Genomic DNA, 21884 nt, shown 5'->3' on the forward strand with positions numbered 1-21884 from the left:
TTGTGGTACGCGGGACTCTCATTGTCGTGGCCTCTCCTGTTGCGGAGCATAGGCTCCGGACACGCAGGCTCAGCAGCCATGGCTCACGGGCCCAGCCACTCCACGGCATGTGGGATCTTCCCGGACCGGGGCACGAACCCGTGTCCCCCGCATCGGCAGGCGGACTCCCAACCACTGCGCCACCAGGGAAGCCCAGGGACTGTACTCCTAAAAAATTTTTTTTAATTTAAATTGTGATAGAAAAAGCATAATATAAAATTTACCATCTTAACCATTGTAAGAGTATTCAGTGGTGTTAAGTATATGCACATTGTTGTGCAACAGATCTCCAGAAATTTTTCGTCTTTTAAAACAGACTCTGTACACATTAAACACCAGCTCCCCACTTCCTCCTCCCCCCACCCCTGATAACCACCATTCTGTTTTCTGTTTCTGAATTTGACTACTTTTGATACCTCATATGAGTGGAATCACACAGTATTTGTCTTTTTGTGACTGTCTTATTTCACTCAGCATAATGTCCTCAAGGTTCATCCATGTTATAGCATGTGACAGGATTTCATTCTTTTTTTAAGGCTGAGTAGTATTCCATTTTGGGTGTATACACCATATTTTGTTTATCCATTCATCCATCGATGGATGTTTGCTTCCACCTCTTGGCTATTGTGACTAGTACTGCTATGAACATGGGTCTGCAAATATCTCTTTGAGATCCTGCTTTCAGTTCTTTTGGATATATACCCAGAAGTGGATTTGCTGAATCATATGCTAATTCTAGTTTTAATTTTTCAAGGAAGCTCTTCACTGTTTTCTTATAGCAGTTGCACCATTTTACAATCCCACCAGTGGCACACAAGAGTTCCAATTTCTTTATATCCTCACCAACACTTGTTATTTTGTGTGTTTTGTTTTTATTTTTGATAGGAGCCCTTCTAACAGGTGTGAGGATTATATTGATACTCTCGTAGAGGGCCAGGCATGTCAACAAATGAAACAGGTAAATCTGGAGCTGGGAGAGGACATGAGAGGGCGCCGTGGGGCACACAGAGGCAGGGGTCAGAGCTAATTAGTGATCCTGCTATCAGGAAAGGCTTCAATGAGGAGGTGCCCCTTGGGCTGAGATCTGGAAGGTGAGTGCAGATCACACCCCTCATGTCATGCCACTGATTTTCTGTGAGGCCTTGGCCAAGTCAGTTCATTTGTTTGAGGCTCCATTTCTCCATTTCTGACAAGACCGGCTGGTCCAGGCAGTGGAATGAGGAAGGCATAGAACTGTGAAACCTCCTTGTGACTCAGGTACTTTGACTGCTGGGTAAGGTCAAGGGTGTTTCCAGCCTAAGTCCCTCAGAACTACTGCCTTCAGGTCCCTTGCACAGAGGATTTTTCATGGCTGGCCAGTTCACTCCTACCTCCTCATGTGCACTGTGCATTCACCACCTCGTCTGCCTTTGCTCCCAGTGGTTGCCACCCGTGGATAATGGCTGGTGGCTCCTGTTACCTCACCTGCAGGTGTGGGAAACTGTGGGATCTTGGCTTTCAGGGCTGGCTGCCAATTGTGGGTGGGGGACAGTTGTCCCACATGACAGAGGAAAACATCTGTGGCTGGAGAGAGAAGTGGGGTTTCTGTCTGAGTCACTGGAGCACAGGGAGTCTCACTTCTTTTTAAGCTGAGTCCCTCACATAAAGTTTAAATACATCTAACTTTACATAAGGAGACACAGCTCTAAGAAAAGTGTTTAATAAATAAATCCAAATCCAATTGGAAAATAAATGCTACATAAATATATTAAAAGGTTATTTTAAAAACTCAACAGAATGTTTCCATTACATTAAAAAGTTCAGGTTCCATGGACTTCCCTGGTGGCACAGTGGATAATACTCCATGCTCCCAATGCAGGGGGCCTGGGTTCAATCCCTTGTCAAGGAACTAGATCCCACATGCATGCCATAACTAAGAGTTCGCATGCCGCAACTAAGGAGCCCATGTGCCGCAACTAAGGAGCCTGCCTGCCACAACTAAGACCTGGTGCAACCAAATAATATATATAAAAAATAAAGGTTCCACTGAAAGCAATAAATACCTAGGAATAAACCTACCTAAGGACACAGAAGACCTGTACGTAGAAAACTATAAGATATTGATGAAAGAAACCAATGAAAGCAAAAATAAACAAATGGAACCTAATTAAACTTAAAAGCTTTTGTGCTGCACAGAATACCTTTGACAAAATGAAAAGACAACCTACTGAATGGGAGAAAATATTTGCAAATGACATGACCAGTAAGGGGTTAGTATCCAACATATAAAAACAGCCCATAAAACTCAACATCAAAAAGAAAAAACACCCCAGTTAAAAAAGTGGGCAGAAGAACTGAATAGACGTTTTTTGCAAAGAGGAAATGCAGATGGCCAACAGGTACATGAAAACATGTTCAACATTGCTAATAATTAGAGAAATGCAAATCAAAACCACAATGAGATATCATCTCACACCTATGTCAGAATGGCTATCATCAAAAAGAACACAAATAACAAATGTTGATGAGGATGTGGAGAAAAGGGGATCCTTGTACACTGTTGGTAGAAATGTAAATTTGTGCAGCCACTGTGGAAAACAGTATGGAGGTTTCTCAAAAAACTCAAAATACAACTACATATGACTTCACGATTCCAGTCCTGGGTATATATCTGAAAGAAATGAAAACACTAATTCGAAAAGATACATGCACCTCAGCATTCATTAGCAGCATTATTTACAATTGCCAAGATATGGAAGCAACCTAAGCATCCATCAGCAGATGAATGGATAAAGAAGATGTGACACACACACACACACACACACACACACACACACACATACACACACACATATATATTCGTACACACATATATATATTCACATAAACACATACACACACACAATGGAATACTACTCAGCCATAAAAAATAATCAAATTTTGTCAATTGCAGTAAATCTGAAATGGACTTGGAAGGCATTACGCTAAATGAAATAAGTCAGTGAAAGACAAACACTGTTTGATATTACTATATGTGGAATATAACGAATTAGTGAATAAAGCAAAAAAGCAGCAGACTCACAGATATGAAGGACAAACTAGTGGTTATCAGTGGGTAGTGAGAAGCGGGGGGAAATATAGGGGTAGGGAAACAAAAAGGGTTATTGTGGGATTATGTGAAATCGTGTGTGAAACTTTTGAAATCTGTGAAGCACTATAGAATTTAAAGAATCTTTCAATAAAAAAGAAAATAAAAAGCTAACAATCCAAATAAAAATAAAAAATTAACAGAAAACAACAGTCTTGAGTTCTGGGCATGGGGTGTGGTGGGGGAGGTCTTCTTCTGTTTTGATGTTCTTTTCCCACAACATCTCATCCATAGCCTGGCCTGTATAAATGAATTGATCATTAAATGAGGTAGTTTTACAGCAATAAAAACTACCTTGTTGAAGACAAAAAATAACACACACACACACACACACACACATACACACACACATATATATTCGTACACACATATATATATTCACATAAACACATACACACACACAATGGAATACTACTCAGCCATAAAAAATAATCAAATTTTGTCAATTGCAGTAAATCTGAAATGGACTTGGAAGGCATTACGCTAAATGAAATAAGTCAGTGAAAGACAAACACTGTTTGATATTACTATATGTGGAATATAACGAATTAGTGAATAAAGCAAAAAAGCAGCAGACTCACAGATATGAAGGACAAACTAGTGGTTATCAGTGGGTAGTGAGAAGCGGGGGGAAATATAGGGGTAGGGAAACAAAAAGGGTTATTGTGGGATTATGTGAAATCGTGTGTGAAACTTTTGAAATCTGTGAAGCACTATAGAATTTAAAGAATCTTTCAATAAAAAAGAAAATAAAAAGCTAACAATCCAAATAAAAATAAAAAATTAACAGAAAACAACAGTCTTGAGTTCTGGGCATGGGGTGTGGTGGGGGAGGTCTTCTTCTGTTTTGATGTTCTTTTCCCACAACATCTCATCCATAGCCTGGCCTGTATAAATGAATTGATCATTAAATGAGGTAGTTTTACAGCAATAAAAACTACCTTGTTGAAGACAAAAAATTACTGTTCTAGATTTATCTTGAATTGTGACTAATATGATGAAAAGTTTTTAAATGCTAAGTAATCAGAGACATTAAATATAGGTTTAACAATAAGAATTTGACAATTCATAGGCCAAAACTTAGTCAAGTACTGGTAATTTCATATGGTTCAACCATAATTTTTTTTTTCCAGTTTGGGTTGTCTGACACTTTTCTAAATTAAATTTTAAGGAAAGAGGAAATGTCACACATATGTGTATACCACTATGTGATTTTCTTATATTTCTGTGAGGTAACTCTATTATTGTAACCTAATCTTTGTTTCACTCCATTACTTACACAGTTCTTCACTTTTAATATAAACTGGGTGATAGAGTTATGTTTTAGTAGGGATATTTACAAGCGAATTCTAAAATACAGGATATTGATTTATTGTGGTTTTTAAACCAACTAAAATGGTGCTTTTGGTACATAACCTCTCTTTTTTTTTTCTTGTTGAAATAAGAATACAAATATTTTAAAAATAATCATATTCTTATGAAAGAGTACATGGAAAAATTAGTTTTTCTTTAACCAGAAGTAAGTTATGCTAGAAAAATTGATGGATTTTCTTGAGAGCATTGCAAATGAGTTGTCAGAAGGTACATATTTAGATGAAATATATTTAGAATCTAGTAGCACCTTAGATACAAGGTAATGACATCTTAACCATAGAATGAATTCAGATTGCTTAGATATGAGCAAGGGTATAAGGACTGAAAACCAGCACTAGAATCATAAGATAAAGATAATAATAATAACACCTTCCACATAAAGCACTTAACTTCATCAAAACACTTTCACTTGCATTATCCCCTTTGATTCTCAACAGTATATTTTTTAAAATAAAAATGCCATTTTTATGAAACTCATTTACAGTTCTTCTTAAACCTGACACTGTAAAAGCAAAACAAATTTACCTATGCATTTAATCATATCACAGTGGTTCATGAAAACAATAGACGTAATTCCAGCCATTTCTTCCTATTTCTCCAGTTCTTCCTTTAATCATGTAGGCAATTTCCCCAGCCTTCTTTGTATTTAACCGATTTTACATGCTCCTGTTTTGGTCTATAATCTACAAGACATGTTTTTGTGTGTGGGTGGGGTATATGAGGTCTTTTCTATAACTCCTTTATTTCTACTGCTATATTTTCTACTTCCATTTCTTTTTTTACTTTTGTAAAAATTCATGGGGATTTGTAGTTCTCTGCTTTTCTTCTCCTTCATTAATCTCCTTAGATGTTTCCTCATTCCTCTCAACAAAAGCTGTTCTTTATAGGCATGGCTTGTAATTATATCTGAAGCAGGCCACACTCTAACCTGGGATATTTTCAACTAATTTCAGTTTTTCACTGCTCCAGTCACTCTAAATACAAATGTTATTTTTTGTGGGAGCTCCATTTTACTGTTTTCCCTTCCTCTTAGTCTGCTCTTTTCCTATTCTCACTTAACTGTATCTTACTAAGCCAACGTTGAAAGTCCACATTTTTCATTTTCAGTCTTCTGGGTCTGTGAGATTGGTTGGGCTCTGTGTGTCTCCTGTTGATATCTTCTTGTTCTTGGGCAATCAGCATTATGTGTCCTTGCTTGTGCTACCCCTGGTGATGAAGTGTCATTACCCTGTCAGTATTCTGAACATGATATTCTGTGGACTTCTTCAACCACATTTTTAGCAAGTCCTTGGCTGTCCATTGCATCAGTTAATAAAACTATTCTTTACCTCTAAATCAAGTCATTTAGCAGGTAGTTAACCCAACAGGGTTAAGTTAATGTTGTCTCATTTCCAGTTATATTTCTTTCTCTCTCAACCCTTCTTTTTCTCTCTCTCATCTAAATCCCAAACAAATCTGCCTCTTCTCCTGAGGCTTTTACTATTTCACAATATCTTTTAACCATGTCGCTGTGTCCCCTGCTTTTGCTGCTTGTTTCAGACTTTATTCATTAAACATCTTAGTTCTTTGGATTTATCAAAAATATTCTTAGCTGTTCTAGTTTTTTTTTTTTTCTACTTCACATGCTTTCACTGTAAATTGAAATGCTCTGACAATGTGTAACTATTAACAAAATTTCTTGCTCCTGGGAATTGAACTAGGTTAAATATATTCCTTGAGTTCACCCATTAGGTCCCCACCATGTATTTCTTTCCTCTGTAGATATTATAATTCCTTGTATATATAATCCCCACCATATTTTTCATACACAATTATTGTGTCCCTTAAAAGTGCTTATTTTTTTATCCTTTTACCCCACTTACTTTTAATTTTCCTCTGCCAAGGTCAGTGGAGGTTTCCTAATAACCCAGTACACTGAGTTATAGTCAGTACATATCTTGACCTCTGGGTCCTCTTTGCTCTCTTTGAAATAATTGCTACCTTTCCTTTTTGATACTTCCCACTTCTCTGATCATTATTTCCTATTCCCTTTTGTTAGATTGCTTTTCTCAATGGGTCTCATAAGTGTTAATATTGATTGTGACTTTCTTTTTTGTTCTTTCTTGTTCTTCTGTTCTTTTCACTTTATAATCCTTGGACAATGGTTTTAATAACACCTATAGACTGACACTTTCAAAATCTTGATCTCAACCAGCCATACATTTCTCACCCAAATATTTATAGGTAGATATCTATATATCTCTACACAGTTTTCAACCTCCAAATTTTTAACACAGTTGAAACTGAACTCCTCTCTCTCTCTCTCTCTCTAAACCCTTTTTTCCTCTTTGTACCTTATCTTGGTGAATGCCAGTTTATCAGCCCATTTATTCCAGGTCATATATTTTTTTTTGCCTTTCTCTTACATTTATGTATAATAAATGATACTTGACAGTTTTTGTTTATTCTACATTATAAAAATCTCTTTTAAAATGTTTCTTCCTCTTCCTCTTCATGGTTAGTTAGTTCAAACTTTTATCAGTTCCTTCATGGACTATTGAGATATCCTCTTTACTGATTTCCCTGAATCCTATTATGCCCCCCTAATCCATTGTTCAGTTCCTGTTTTACAGCAATTCACTAGCTCCTCATTGCTGTGTTAATGAGTTCCCAAGACAATTCTTACACATCCAGTTGCAACAAGGTCTACTTAGACTTGTGTTTAAAACTGATTATAAAATGTTGCTACTCAAAATAAGCTCCACTTCCAACAGTACTGATGACATCTGAGAACTTATTCAAAACACAGATTTTCATGCCTTGCTCTGATACCTCTTAGATCACAATTTGTATTTTAATAAGATCCCTGGTTGTGTACAAGTACATCAAAGTTTGAGAAGCACTGTGTGGCAGTTCTGTTCCAAACTGTGCCAGTATGTTTGTGTTGTAAGTCCTGGGGGTACCTGGGTATTCTTTTTTTTTAATTGGTTTATATCATTATATAAATTATATATATATATAATATTATATTTCCACTTCTGTACATACCACAGCATGTTGTCCACCAAAGATTTACTTTTCATCCATCACCATACAGTTGACCCCTTTTACCCATTTCACTCTCCCCACTCCCTTCGCTTCTGGTAACCACTACTCTGTTCTCTGTGTCTGCTTTTTCTTAAATAAACTTATTTATTTATTTATTTTTGGCTGTGTTGGGTTTTTGTTTGCTGCGTGTCAGCTTTCTCTAGTTGCAGTGAGCAGGGGCTACTCTTCTTTGCGGTGCGCGGGCTTCTTATTGTGGTTTCTCTTATTGCGGAGCACGGGCTCTAGGCTCGCGGGCTTCAGCAGTTGTGGCACGTGGACTCTAGAGTGCAGGCTCAGTAGTTGTGACACATGGGCTTAGTTGCTCCATGGCATGTGGGATCTTCCCAGACCAGGGCTCAAACCCATGTCCCCTGCATTGGCAGGCCGATTCTTAACCACTGAGCCATTAGGGAAGCCCTATGTGTTTACTTTTGCTTTGTTTGGTTTGTTCATTTATTTTTATTTTATAATATTCCACATATGAATGAAATCATACAGTATTTGTCTTTCTCCATCTGACTTATTTTACTTAGTGTAATATCCTTATGGTTCATCCATGGTGTTGTAAATGGCAATATTCCATCTTTTTTTACGGCTGAGTACTATTCCGCTGTGTACCACATCCTCTTTATCCACTCATCCATCAGTGGCCACTTATGATGTTTCCATATCTTAGCTATTGTAAATAGTGCTGTGGTAAACATACAGGTGCATGATTCTTTTCTAATTATTGATTTTGTACTCTTCTGATAAATATCCAGAAGTAGAATAGCTGGATCATATGGTAGTTCTATTTTAATTTTTTGAGAAATCTCCACATTGTTTATCATAGTGACTGCACTTATTTACATTCCCACCAACAGTGTATGAGAATACCGTTTCCTCCACATCCTCTCCAACACTTGTTATTTTTTGCCCTTTTTGGTAATAGCCATTCTGACAAACAGGAGATGATATCTTACTGTGATTTCGATGTGCATCTCTCTAATAATTAGTAATGTTGAAGGTCTTTTCATGTGCCTGTTGGCAATCTGTATGTCTGCTTTGGAAATATGTCTACTCAGGTCCTCTGCCCATTTTATTTATTTATTTATTATTATTTTTTTTTTTTGTGGTACGCGGGCCTCTCATTGTTGTGGCCTCTCCCGTTGTGGAGCACAGGCTCCGGATGCGCAGGCCCAGCGGCCATGGCTCATGGGCCCAGCCGCTCCGCGGCATGTGGGACCTTCCCGGACCGGGGCACGAACCTGTGTCCCCTGCATCAGCAGGCGGACTCTCAACCACTGTACCACCAAGGAAGCCCCCTTTGCCCATTTTAAAATCAGGTTGTTTGCTTGTTGTTGAATTATATTAACTCTTTATGTACTTTGGTTATTAACTCCTTATAAGTTACATGATTTACAAATATCTTCTCCCATTCATTATGTTGTCTTTCATTATCTTGATAGTTTCCTTTGCTGTGCAATAGATTATATTTTGATATAGTCCCATTTGTTTATTTTTGCTTTTATTTCCTGAGGAGACATATCCAGAAAGATATGGCTAAGACCAATGTCAAAGGGTGTACTGCCTATGTTTTCTTCTAGGAGTTTTATGGTCTTAGATCTTACATTTGAGTCTTTAATTCATTTTGATTTGATTTTTTGTTTATGGTGTGAGATAGTGGTCCAGTTTCATTCTTTTGCATGTAGCTGTCCAATTTTCCCAGCATCATTTGTTGAAGAGACTATCTTTTCTCCATTGTATGTGTTATTTTGCTCCTTCGTTGTAAGTTAATTGTCCATACGTGTGTGGGTTTATTTCTGGACTCTGAATTCTGTTCCATTGATCTGTGTGTCTGTTTTTCTGCCAATACAATGATGTTATGATTACAATAGCTCTTAATATAATTTGAAATCAGGGAGTGTGATACCTCTAACTTTGTTCTTTTTTCTCAGAATGGCTTTGGCTAGTCAGGGTCTTGCATGGTTCCAAATAAATACTAGGATTTTTTGTTCTTTTGTGAAAAGTGTCATTGAGATTTTTATAGGTATTATATTGAATCTGTAGGTTGCTTTAGGTAATATGGACATTTTAACAATGTTGATTCTTCCAATCCATGAGCAAGGAACATGTTACCATTTCTTCATGTCTTCCTCAATTTTTTTCAACAGTGTCATTTAGTTTTCAATATACAAGTCTTTTACCACCTTGATTAAGTTCATTCCTATTTTATTCTTTTTTTACAATTGTAAATGGGATTGTTTTCTTAATTTATCTTTTGGCTTGTTTGTTGTTAGTGTATAGAAACACAACAGGTTTTTGTATATTGATTTTGTACCCTGCAATTTTACTGTATTTTTTTTATTACTTTCAACAGTTTTTTGGTGGAGTCTTTAGGATAGTCTATATATAAAATCATGTTATCTGCAAATAGTTACATTTTTACTACTTCCTTTCTAATTTGAATATCTTTTATTTCTTCTTCTTGCCTAATTGCTCTGGCTAGGGCTTCTACTGCAGTGTTGAATAAGAGTGGTGAAGGTGGGCATCTTAGTCATATTCCTGATCTTAAAGGTTTAGCTTTCAGTTTTTCAGTGTTGAGGATGATGTGACCTGTGGGTTTGTCATATATTCTTTTTATTATATTTAGGTACATTCCTTTTATACCAATTTTGCTGAAAGTTTTTACCATAAATGGGTATTGAATCTTGCTAAATGCTTTTTCTGCATCTCCTGAGATGGCCATTTTGTTAATGTGGTATATCACATTGATTGGTTTGTGGATGTTGAATCTTTTTTGCATACGTGAAATAAATACCACTTGCTCATTGTGTATAATCACTTTAAGGTATTGTATTTGCTGCGCTAATATTTTGTTGAGGATTTTCTCATCTGTGTTCATCAGAGATATTGCCTGTATTTTTTTCGTGTGTATGTTGTCAATGTCTGGTTTTGGTATCAGCTTAATGTTGGCCTTGTAAATTGAGTTAAGAAGTGTTCCCTCCTCTTCATTGTTTGGAAGAGTTTGAGAAGAATAATTATTAAATCTTCTTTAAATGTTTTGTAGAATTTACCAGTGAAGATGGCTGGTCCTGGACTCTTGTTTTTTGGAAGGTTTTTGGTTACTTTTACAATGTCCTTACTAATGATTGTTCTATTCATATATTCAATTTCTTCATAATTCATTCTTGGGAGATTGTATGCTTCTGGGAATTTATCAATTTCCTCTAGTTGTCTTTGTATTTCTGTGGCATCTGTTGTTATTTCTCCTCCTTCATTTCTGATATTATTTATCAGAGCCTTTTCTCTTTTCTCTCTCTCTCTCTCTCTTTTTACTGTAGATAAATTCTTTTTTTATATATTAGTTAACAAGCTCTGAAACCAAATGAATATTAAACTCATTTGTTCATTCAACAAATATTAGACAATGCACTAGGGTAAGAAAGTAGGTTATGGAAACACACAGAGAGACAAATATATACACATATATAAGCTATACACTGGGAAAAGACCAAACAATATCTAGAAATAAAATAAACATAGAACATAAAATGGCAAATGTCTCACTGTGGTTATTTAGTATATAGAAATTTAAAATCATGGTCTTATGGTAGCGAGAAAGAATTGAGCTATAAAATCACTTAATATAGGACCTGGACCCAAACATAATGCCGAATAACTACATGAATTTAAGCAAATCATTTAAATTTTCTGGCATTTGATCAATAATTGTAAAATGGGATGATAAAAATACCTCCCACCTATAATGCATTACATTTCTAGAAAAAAAAAAGTGCGTATCTCACTAAGTCTACTACTAAAACACATGTACAATGCTTGTGTGACAATTGGGTATAAGTGATAAAATGTATGGCTTATATAGTATTTCCCCCGTTAACATACCTCTGAGCCTGTTCACGAGATCTGATTAGTTTTCTCCCAACATGAATGACTAGGCGAATATAAATGACTAGGCCTACCACGGTGGAACATGATCTGGACCTGGGGTAGGAGTCAGCATCCCAGCATTGCTGGGCAAATATTTTGATCATTGTTGCTTTTTATTGGAAGATTTGCAATCAAAAGGGGAAATGTTCAAAAAATCTGTATGTATTGAAGTATAGGGAAGTCATTCTGGCTTATACATGATTTAACTTAAATTTTACTGACCACAGCAGCCTGTTTTGTGGCTTTTTAGACATGTATTTTACGTCTGCTTTGGCCATTGAGAAAGGGAATGCATTTGAAAGTCAAATGAAGTAGCTGTGGTTCAGACATCCAAGGTAAAACTAGGTGTCCATTGTGTACGTGATTTTAGACACATTCCTGAGTTACTGAAAGGTTGAGTCTTCTGAACTGTATTGCAGATCAGGCAGGTGCGGTATCTCAGAATGTGGTTACTACCTGGATTTTGCTTAATTGTCATGATCTCTCCTGTGTTGTGCCTGTTAGATGTCTTATGTTTCATCTCTAGTCTGAGTGGAGGAAATTTCTTTGAGGACTGAGCAACACACTTGCCTCACTGCAAAATGAGTCTAATTGCTGAGTCTAGAACAAGACGCCATTGTTATCATCCTCGGAACTTCCATGAAAAATCTGGCTAATGCAACAGCGTGGGGACTACTGACAATGTGTGTGGGGAGGAGTTATCACCACCTTCCTATCTCACCTGACAACTTTCGGGGTGTATTCTCACCACCTTCCTACATCAGAAAGAACCCCCATCAGTAAACATTACTGTACAACTGACTGCCCATGAGCCCTGCTGGGCTATGCTGTGGGGAATGGAACAGGCTGGCTTTTGGACACAGAAGTCCAACTAGTGGGATTAACTGTTTTTGTCGGGAAAAAACGACTGGGTCCACCCCTAATGGCACTCAGCATAGCATGGGGTGGCAGACCTGCACTGTGCCTGCTGACTCCTGGCTAAGCCAACAGAGCGTTTCTTTTAGAGCTGGGGCATGCCACACCCCATGGGGGTGGCTGTGTGTTTGTGAAAAACAAGGGTGGTGTTACCTTCTGTCTGTATTGTCTTTGTGGCATCTGGTTGCAGCGCCTGTCACATACCTGACCCCAGGGATATTGCGATAGAGGGGCAGACCAAAATTGTAAGGGTCATGCAGGGTATGTAGGGGTGCAATGTATGGTCAGGCAACTCAGGATGTCTGTTCACTTACTCTCTGTACATCCCCTGCCTGACCAGTGCCTGCTTCACCTATACCCTACACACATGACTGACCTTCCTGTGTACTTACCCCAGGCCCCAGCTAGTGATTGTTCTTATCAAAAGGGCGGTGAGGGGTATGCCCCTCTACTGGTTTCCCTGGTAACTAATGAGCCCATCTGACATCAATTTCCCTTTAACTGGTAATCTCCCCTTGCCCACCGGGGCGGAAGCAAAGACTGCCACCATGTCCTGCCTGCCGTCTGCCGCACATGGTGGGGTGTTGCTCCAGGACCTTGCTTCACATGTGTAAGATCCCCCATCAATTAAACCATTGATGTCTCTGTTGTTGACTCCGGGCTCTTTCTTCAGGCTTGAAGCTGGGCAAGTACAGGCCTTGTAGGCCTGTGGGGTGCAGCCCAACATATATATATAATAAATTGCATTTGCTAACCCCAAACTCTGACTGCATCCCTCCCCCAGCCTCCCTCCTTTGGCAAACCACAGGTCTATTCTCTATGTCTGTGAGTCTGTTTTGTAGATAAGTTCATTTCTGTCATATTTTAGGTTCCACATGTAAGGGATATCATATGGTATTTGTTTTTCTCTTTCTGACTTACTTCACGTAGTATGAGGATCTCTAGGTCCATCCATATTGCTGCAAATGGCATTGTTTCATTCTTTTTTATGGCTGAGTAGTATTCTGTTGTATATATGTACCACATCTTTATCCATTCATCTGTTGATGGACATTTAGGTTGTTTCTATGTCTTGTCTATTGTGAATAGTGCTGCTATGAACATAGGGGTACATGTATCTTTGAGTTATAGTTTTGTCCAGATATACGCCCAGGAGTGGAATTGCTGGATCATATGGCAACTGTATTTTTTGTTTTTTGAGGAAGCTCTCTATTGTTTTCCATAATGGCTGCACCAACTTACATTCCCACCAATGGTGTAGGAGGGTTCCCTTTTCTCCACACCCTCTCCAGCATTTATTTGTAGACATTTTGATGATGACCATTCTTACCGGTGTGAGGTGGTACCTCATTGTAGTTTTGATTTGCATTTCTCTAATAATAGTGATGTTGAACATCTTCTCATGTGCCTGTTGGCCATCTGTATATCTTCTTTGGAGAAATCTCTATTTAGGTCTTCTGCCCATCTTTTGATTGGGTTGTTTGCTGTTGTTGAGTTGTATGAACTGTTGCATTCATCAGTTGCATCATTTGCAAATATTTCAGTTGCATCGTTTGCAAATATTTTCTCCCACTCCTTAGGTCATCTTTTCATTTTGTTTATAGTTTTCTTTGCTGTACAAAAGCTTTTAAGATTGCTTAGGTCCCATTTGTCTATTTTTGCTTCTCTTTCTATTGCTTTGGGAGACTGACTTAGGAAAACATTGGTACGATTTATGTCAGATAATGTTTTGCCTATGTTCTCTTCTAGGAGTTTTATGGTGTCAAGTCTTATATTTAAGTCTTTAAGCCATTTTGTGTTTATTATTTATGGTGTGAAGGTGTGCTCTAACTACATTGATTTACATGTGGTTGTCCCACATTCCCAACACCACTTGCTGAAGAGACTGTCTTTTCCCCATTGTATATTCTTGCCTCCTTTGTCGAAGATTAATTCACCATAGGTGTGTGGGTTTATTTCTCAGCTCTCTATTTTATTCCATTAATCCATATGTCTGTTTTTGTGCCAGAACCATGCTGTTTTGATTACTGTACCTTTGTAGTACTGTCTGAAGTCTGGGAGGGTTATGCCTCCTGCTTTGTTCTTTTTCCTCAGGATTGCTTTGTCAATTCTGTTTTTTTTAATGGTTCCATATAAATTTTAGGATTATTTGTTCTAGTTCTGAGGAAAATGTCATGGGTAAGTTGATAGGGATCGCATTAAATCCGTAGATTACTTTGGATGGTATGGCCATTTTAACAATATTAATTCTTCTGATCCAAGAGCATAGGATATCTTTCCATTCCTTTGAATCATCTTTAATTTCCTTTATTAATGTTTTATAGTTCTCAGCATATAAGTCTTTTCCCTCCTTGGTCAGGTTTATTCCTAAGTATTTTATTTATTTTTTGGTGCAATTTTAAAAGGTATTGTGTTTTTACATTCCCTTTCTAATATTTCATTGTTAGTGTAAAGAAATGCAACCAGTTTCTGTATGTTAATCTTGTATCCTGCTACCTTGCTGAATTCATTTATCAGCTGTAGTAGTTTTTGTGAGGAGCCTTTAGGGTTTTCTATATATAGTATCATGTCATCTGCATATAATGACAATTTTACCTCTTCCTTTCCAATTTGGATACCTTTTACTTCTTTTTCTTATCTGATTGCCGTGGCTAGGACTTCCACTACTATGTCGAATTGGAGTGGTGAGAGTGGGCATACTTGTCTTGTTCCACATTTTAGCAAGAAGGCTTTCAGCTTTTCACTGTTGTTTATTATATTGGCTGTGGGTTTGTCATTAAATAGCTTTTATTATGTTGAGATATGTTCCCTCTATATCCACTTTGGTAAGAGATTTTATCATGAATGGATGTTGAATTTTATCAAATGCTTTTTCTGCATCTATTGAGATGATCATGCGGTTTTTGTCTATTCTTTTGTTGATGTGATGTATCACATTGATTGATTTGCATATGTTTCATCATCCTTGTGAACTTGGAATGAATCCAACTTGGTCATGGTGTATGATCTTTTTCATGTGTTGTTGGATTCGATTTGTTAATATTTTGGTGAGAATTTTTGCATCTATATTTGTCAGAGATTTGCCTGTAATTTTCTTTTTTGGTGGTGTCTTTGTCTGGTTTTGGTATCAGGGTGATGATGGCTTCATAGAATGTCTTTGGGAGTGCTACTTCCACTTCAATCTTTTGGAAAAGTTTGAGAGGGATCAGTAAAATTTCTCCTTTGTATGTTTGGTAGAATTCACCTGTGAAGTCATCTGGTCCTGGACTTTTGTTTTTAGGGAGTTTTTTTCACTTCTAGCAATCAGTCTGTTCATATATAAGAGGAGTTTTGAACTCATGTATAGTCTTTCAGATGATCAGTGTATACACCAGAGCAACTGTTCTTGAAGTGTGGTTCCAGGACCAACAGCATTAGTATCACCTATGGACTTATGAAAATGTAACTTATCTCACCCACCAAAGTTATATGGATATGTAACTTTTTTGATGGGGACTTTGATCTTTGTTATAATCCCTCTAGGTTATTCTGATACATAGTAAAGTTTGGGAATCACTGGTTTGCTAAAGTCATTTGATTCCATTTCTCTTGCTAGTGATTGATTTAGACATGGGCATGATATATAGTGTAAGTCAGTTGAGATGTAAGAGGAATATACTAGGGAGGACTTTGGTAAAAATATTCCTGGTCTTATAAAATAATGAGCAAGAAGGAATAGACCTTTTCATGGCTGGCTATTGACATGTTGCAAATTGTTGCAGGTCTATCTACCTATCAGAATAGCACTGATACTGAGGTTCATTTAGCTGAAATACCATAAATACATAGGTTCCTGATGATGTCATTGAACCAGTGAAGAAACCAGCCTTGGAAATGTACTTGCTCTGCATTTTTTGCTAAGTGAAATAATAAATACTCTTATTATACAAGTCAGTTTAAGATGGATTTTCGTTCATCTACAGATGAAAATATCTAAAATGATATAACATGAGTTTCCTTTATAGTCAATAATAAAATGATAAATCCTATTTAAAAAGCTACTAATGCATACACACTTTTTTATGGAGTTTTGTATTCTCTCTATACAAATAATACTTGCAGTCAGCCAGTGTATAGCAGTCTGTAGGTTTTAATAGAGTAAACAGCCACAATTTAAAAAGTATATGAGAAGCTAAAGATAAAAACACTTAACATAAAGTGGATAAGATTAGCCACCTATGAAAAGCTTCTGAAGCATACAAAAATCCATAAAGTAATTCATATTTGTGATTGGACTAGACTAGGAATTCTACTTTAATCTCCTGAGGGGTTTAAAGTATGTCTGTGAAAAAAGGCAACACTTGAAGTGTAATTAATAAAAAAATAATCTGTAATGAAAACATGTCCTTTATATGGAAGTGTATGAATGACAGAAGATGTTGTTGAGTAATAAGAAATATTGGGAGGGGGTAGTAAGATCTTTTTAGCATTTATTTAGCTCTTGTATATGATCGACACGACCACTAAAAATTCTTCAGGCTTTACCATGGATGGGATCAAATAACAGGTAAAATGGTTAGATTACCTTTTTTCATGACTTCCCAAATGCATAACTACTTTATAATTCTGAGTTTGGTATTTTCAGGTGACTTAATTTTTAGAAAAGTGTTGTAGAAAACAAATTGATGCAGTTTGGTAACTAGACATATATATTCCATATTCTCAGTGAAAAAAATGTAGCATTTAGGTGTATGAATCAATATTTTGGGAGTTTGGTTAATGCAGCTCACTCACCTGCATTCAACACTACCTCATGGTGATAAAACTTAGCTTCTGTGATGCAAAACTAAGAATCAAACTTAGATTGTATCATGCCCTACTGCAACAAATACTTCTTGAAGGCTTTTTCTTTCTCTCTTGCTAATTAACTGCCTGAGTGTCATAACTACTCTATAATTTCATTTCTAGTGGAGGTTCTGAATACTTTATAAGAGCAGTTTAACAGTTATAAACAGAAACAGGAAATAGTTTTCTTTTGTAAGTAGGGTCATAACACCTCAACTGCTACTATGAATTCTTAGAACACTTACTAAAGCTTTATACTTGCCTTGTCTTGCTAGTTCTGATATCAAGGGATCAGTAATATGACCAAAAGTTTTCATGTCTTTACAAGACACTTTTTCTGACTGGTGGTAATAAAATATGAAAAGCAGTATGATGGTAATAGTATCATGCTTTTCAATTAATATGGATAACAATATAGCTTATAGACAATCTACCTCATTATTTCTCCAAAAGGTATTTATATGTGTGATACTGTTGTGAATGTGAGAGATATATTGTAAAGTTTATCCATTACTTAAAGTTCTGTAGACTAAGTTTTCAGTAAACCCACACTGAAAGAGTCTTAGTGGTACTGAATGAAACTTTATTTTCTCCTTCTTGCATTCTTATGGATAATTCTGAGAATTATATGGAAAGCATCAGCTGCCATTTCAGGTGTTTTCTTGACCCAGGATAGATAGTGTAGATTGTTTATTATAGTTTATTCTATAAGAAGGTAAAAATCTGGTCTTCATGTGGGGAGAATGGAATTCATTATTATTTCTCTCATAAGATTAATTTCAGTGAACTTTTTTAAACGCTTAAAATCTTAATGCCCATTATGGCACTTTTTTGATAAACTTTCACTATATTGGAGAGGGAGATCTTTTTCCATTTTTGACCTTCTTTTCTTCAAGTGATTTGGTTAAGCAGGAAAAAAGAATGAGGTAGTTTTGACACCTCATCCCCTATTCTATTAACCAAACTACATAAGCCTTTCCTTTACTCAGTTTGATTTTCCTTTATTGAATTTTGCTTTCTGCAATGTTCTCATTTCCCTTATTAGATTAAATCAGATTGTTCTTACCCATCCAACATTATCCCTTTGGGAGAGCAAAATTCAGTCTCCCGAGAGAAAATGTAAAGAAAATCTACTTAGAGAAGATTACTCAGCTACTGTTATTATCCGTTTCCAATTTCCTTTCTACTTTACAGAGTAAGTTTGACTCATTCCCTGATGGCAAACTTTCCTCCCTTCTACTATGTAACAAGAATGAGGACAGGTCATCTATAATAGATGACTTCTAATGTAAAGTGCAGAACCTCAGGATTGATAAGACTTGTTATATATGATAGGTCAGGGAAACTCTTAGGTTATTGCTTGTGCTTTCAGCTACTGCCTTTTGAAAAAAACAAAAACAAACAAACAAAATAACAAAAATCCACTGTCCCACTCAACCAAGAATTATTTAGGAAATTCTATTAGTGTACCATTTAGCTAACCCCCAGGTGATGCTCTTTTGGTGATTATGATGGAACTGCTAAAGATCTGTCATAACAAGGATATGAGAACAGAGCAACTTTATCTGTATTGCTTTGCATTCTATTTCATTTCTGCATAGATTGAAGAAAAAGCTCAAGACACAACCTCTGTGGATATTAGGTTTCTGTTCTCTACAAACTGCCCTTTAAACCTCAAAATAGAGATTTCCAAGAAATTTCTCTTTTCAGGTTTTCAAAATTGCTGAGAAGCAGTTAACTTTTTCATTGTAGTACCAACATTTTTTTTTAAAAAGTCTGTTGTGGTCCAAAATTTTAAAAGTATATGAAAGGCCTAATGAATCTTGGAACTAAATTCTGTGTGTGTGTGTGTGTGTGTGTGTGTGTGTGTGTGTGTGTGTGTTCTAACCTAGCAACTTAAATTCTCTTCAGGTCACCCTGTCAGCATCAGTTCTGTAGCCTGGATTTAGTTGAATCAATCCTAATTGCAATTCTGCACAGGTCTGGTCCTTTGTGGAGATTGCAGATGAATGACAGTGCAGTGGCAGGGAAGATAAATATGCTGGCAAATAAGATCCCAGCACTCCACAGAGGATGGAATAAATTACTTTACCAATAGAGTGGTGGTAATATGTTGGAGAGAAAAAGTGAAATCGAAGCTAGTTTAATACTAGGTTTGTTAAAGTTTACAATAAAGCATTTTAAGCTTATGTAAAATACTGATGGTGATTCATTTTTATTTAGAACACATTCCATTGCTCTCCATCATGAAAAATAATGGCAGACACTAATTTTGTTTATGCAGATGACAGCCTGGGCAATTTTAATTCATGTAGCATTCTCTGGTAGCTCAAGGCCTGATGGTAACTGTGGTATAGCATATTGATTAGTAATTTGATAAATATACAAAATGGCACATTGAGCTTTAGGTGCTTCATGCAAAATGTATTCAAATGACCTTGACTAATTAGAGTGCATAGTTGTGAGGCAGTACCATATGAACAAGAGCTAGTTTGTGGGTCTAGAGATTTATATTGTTTTATGACAGAGAACAGGAAGAGACTGCATACAAACACGAAACTTCTATCAAGGAAGAAGACTTATAATAAGTCATCAGGAGGAAAATCTTTTTCTTTTTTTTTCATTGTGAGAATTATTACCCTTATCCTATAAAATTAATTCAATGATTTTACATCTAAAATGTATTTCACAGATTTTTAACTGGATCCTAGATAAAGTATAAATATGTACTTTACTTAGGATTAAATAATCAGGGAAAGTTTTTTAAAGCAATCTTAAAATAATTATTTTATATTATACTTAAAGATTATTATATATTCTATTAAAAGTATATTATATAATATACTTTAATATTATACTTAAAGATATATATATATAAAGATTTATATATATATATAAATTCTTCATGTTGATTATTTACCTCTTTACATCTTATAGCTGCCCGAAATGTAAAGTTCCAAAATAATATGTTATCCTTATAGACTATACATCTACAGTTTACCATCACATATTATGTTAGGTGTCTTGTAATTATATCTCAAATTAAACTTTCTAATTAGGTTTCATAGATGAAGTTTAGGTTTTTACCATATTCTTATGAAAAAACTTTTTTTTTTTTTTTTTTGTGGTACGTGGGCCTCTCACTGCTGTGGCCTCTCACTGCTGTGGCCTCTCCCGTTGTGGAGCACAGGCTCCGGATGCGCAGGCTCAGTGGCCATGGCTCACGGGCCCAGCCGCTCCGTGGCATGTGGGATCTTCCCGGACCGGGTCACGAACCCGTGTCCCCTGCATTGGCAGGCGGACTCTCAACCACTGTGCCAGCAGGGAAGCCCTATGAAAAAACTTTTTGGTAAATAAAAGTGAAGCGCTCGAAGAATCCATAGATACAATTCAAGAATTTCTTAGAAAAACCTTCCTGTTTCACTTGGCTATAAATTCCACGACAACACTGAGTAGTAAATTAAATAGCATATCATACACAGGCAACTCAGTTTTTATCCCCTGCCATATAATCTAGGCATTTCTTTGAAGTGTATTGTTCTTATAAACATCAATGGAAGCTTCTGGAAGCAAAGTAAGCAGGTACTGAGGGTTGAGATTTTTATATAAATATTCAAAATCTCTGAATTAAGTTTAGGCCCAAATGAATTATTCTTAGCAGCATAGGTGTACCTCCAATTGTACAGGGATTCTTCAGGATGCATTTCAGTTGCTCTGAAAGATCTCAGGCACAACTGATTAATTGTCTACCATTTCAATACACTCTTCTTGTGTATTAGAAATTTTGTAGGTTTGCTTTAATTTAGGGTGAAATATACAGACCACAAAGAGGAGTGTGAATTAAATCCTCCAATAACTTAGCTCAAAGTCAGTATCTTTTTTTTTTTTAATTTCAAATGCCAGTTAAATTCAACTATCCACTCAGAGCCACTCTAAATGAATTTAGGTTTTGTCAAATACAAGCTTCCTCTGAGTCTCCAAAATCACACTTCTCCTCACGTCGTTCCTTAACAACTTCAGAGAGCTGCCAGAGACTATGTCAATTTGGTTTTCATTGTGAGAGGTATGATTTTGAAAGAATAGATTTCTAAAAAGAGTTTTAAAAAGCCTTAAGGAAAATTTTTCTAGGAGACTGATATTCTCTTTTTTCCACCCTATTCCCTGTAATAATTACTGAATATTTTAAAACTAGAGAAGGCTTAAAATCTCCACACAGCCTAAGTGTTTAGTAGTAAATGATAGGTTTATGCATATTAATTATAAAAGATTACTATTACTCTAAATACTTTATATATATATATAATCTTTAAGTAAATTAAAATAAATAAATAATAAGTAATAATATTCCTTTGGGACTAAACATTGTCCAGTTGTTTTATCATGTTTGTAACTTTAAAATACAAGACCAGACATATAATCACCTGTGAAAAGCAGTATTGTAGGGGTTAAAGTAATTCCATGGCAAAATTATGCAATTATTATAATAATCATGTAAGTGGAAATTTTTGAAAAATTTAATGAATGATTGAAAAGATGAGTCATGTGTGGCTTCCCTGGTGGCGCAGTGGTTGAGAGTCCGCCTGCCGATGCAGGGGACACGGGTTTGTGC

Source organism: Neophocaena asiaeorientalis, unplaced genomic scaffold, assembly GCF_003031525.2.
Source record: "Neophocaena asiaeorientalis asiaeorientalis breed wild unplaced genomic scaffold, Neophocaena_asiaeorientalis_V1.1 scaffold359, whole genome shotgun sequence".
NCBI classification, from domain to species: Eukaryota; Metazoa; Chordata; class Mammalia; order Artiodactyla; family Phocoenidae; genus Neophocaena; species Neophocaena asiaeorientalis.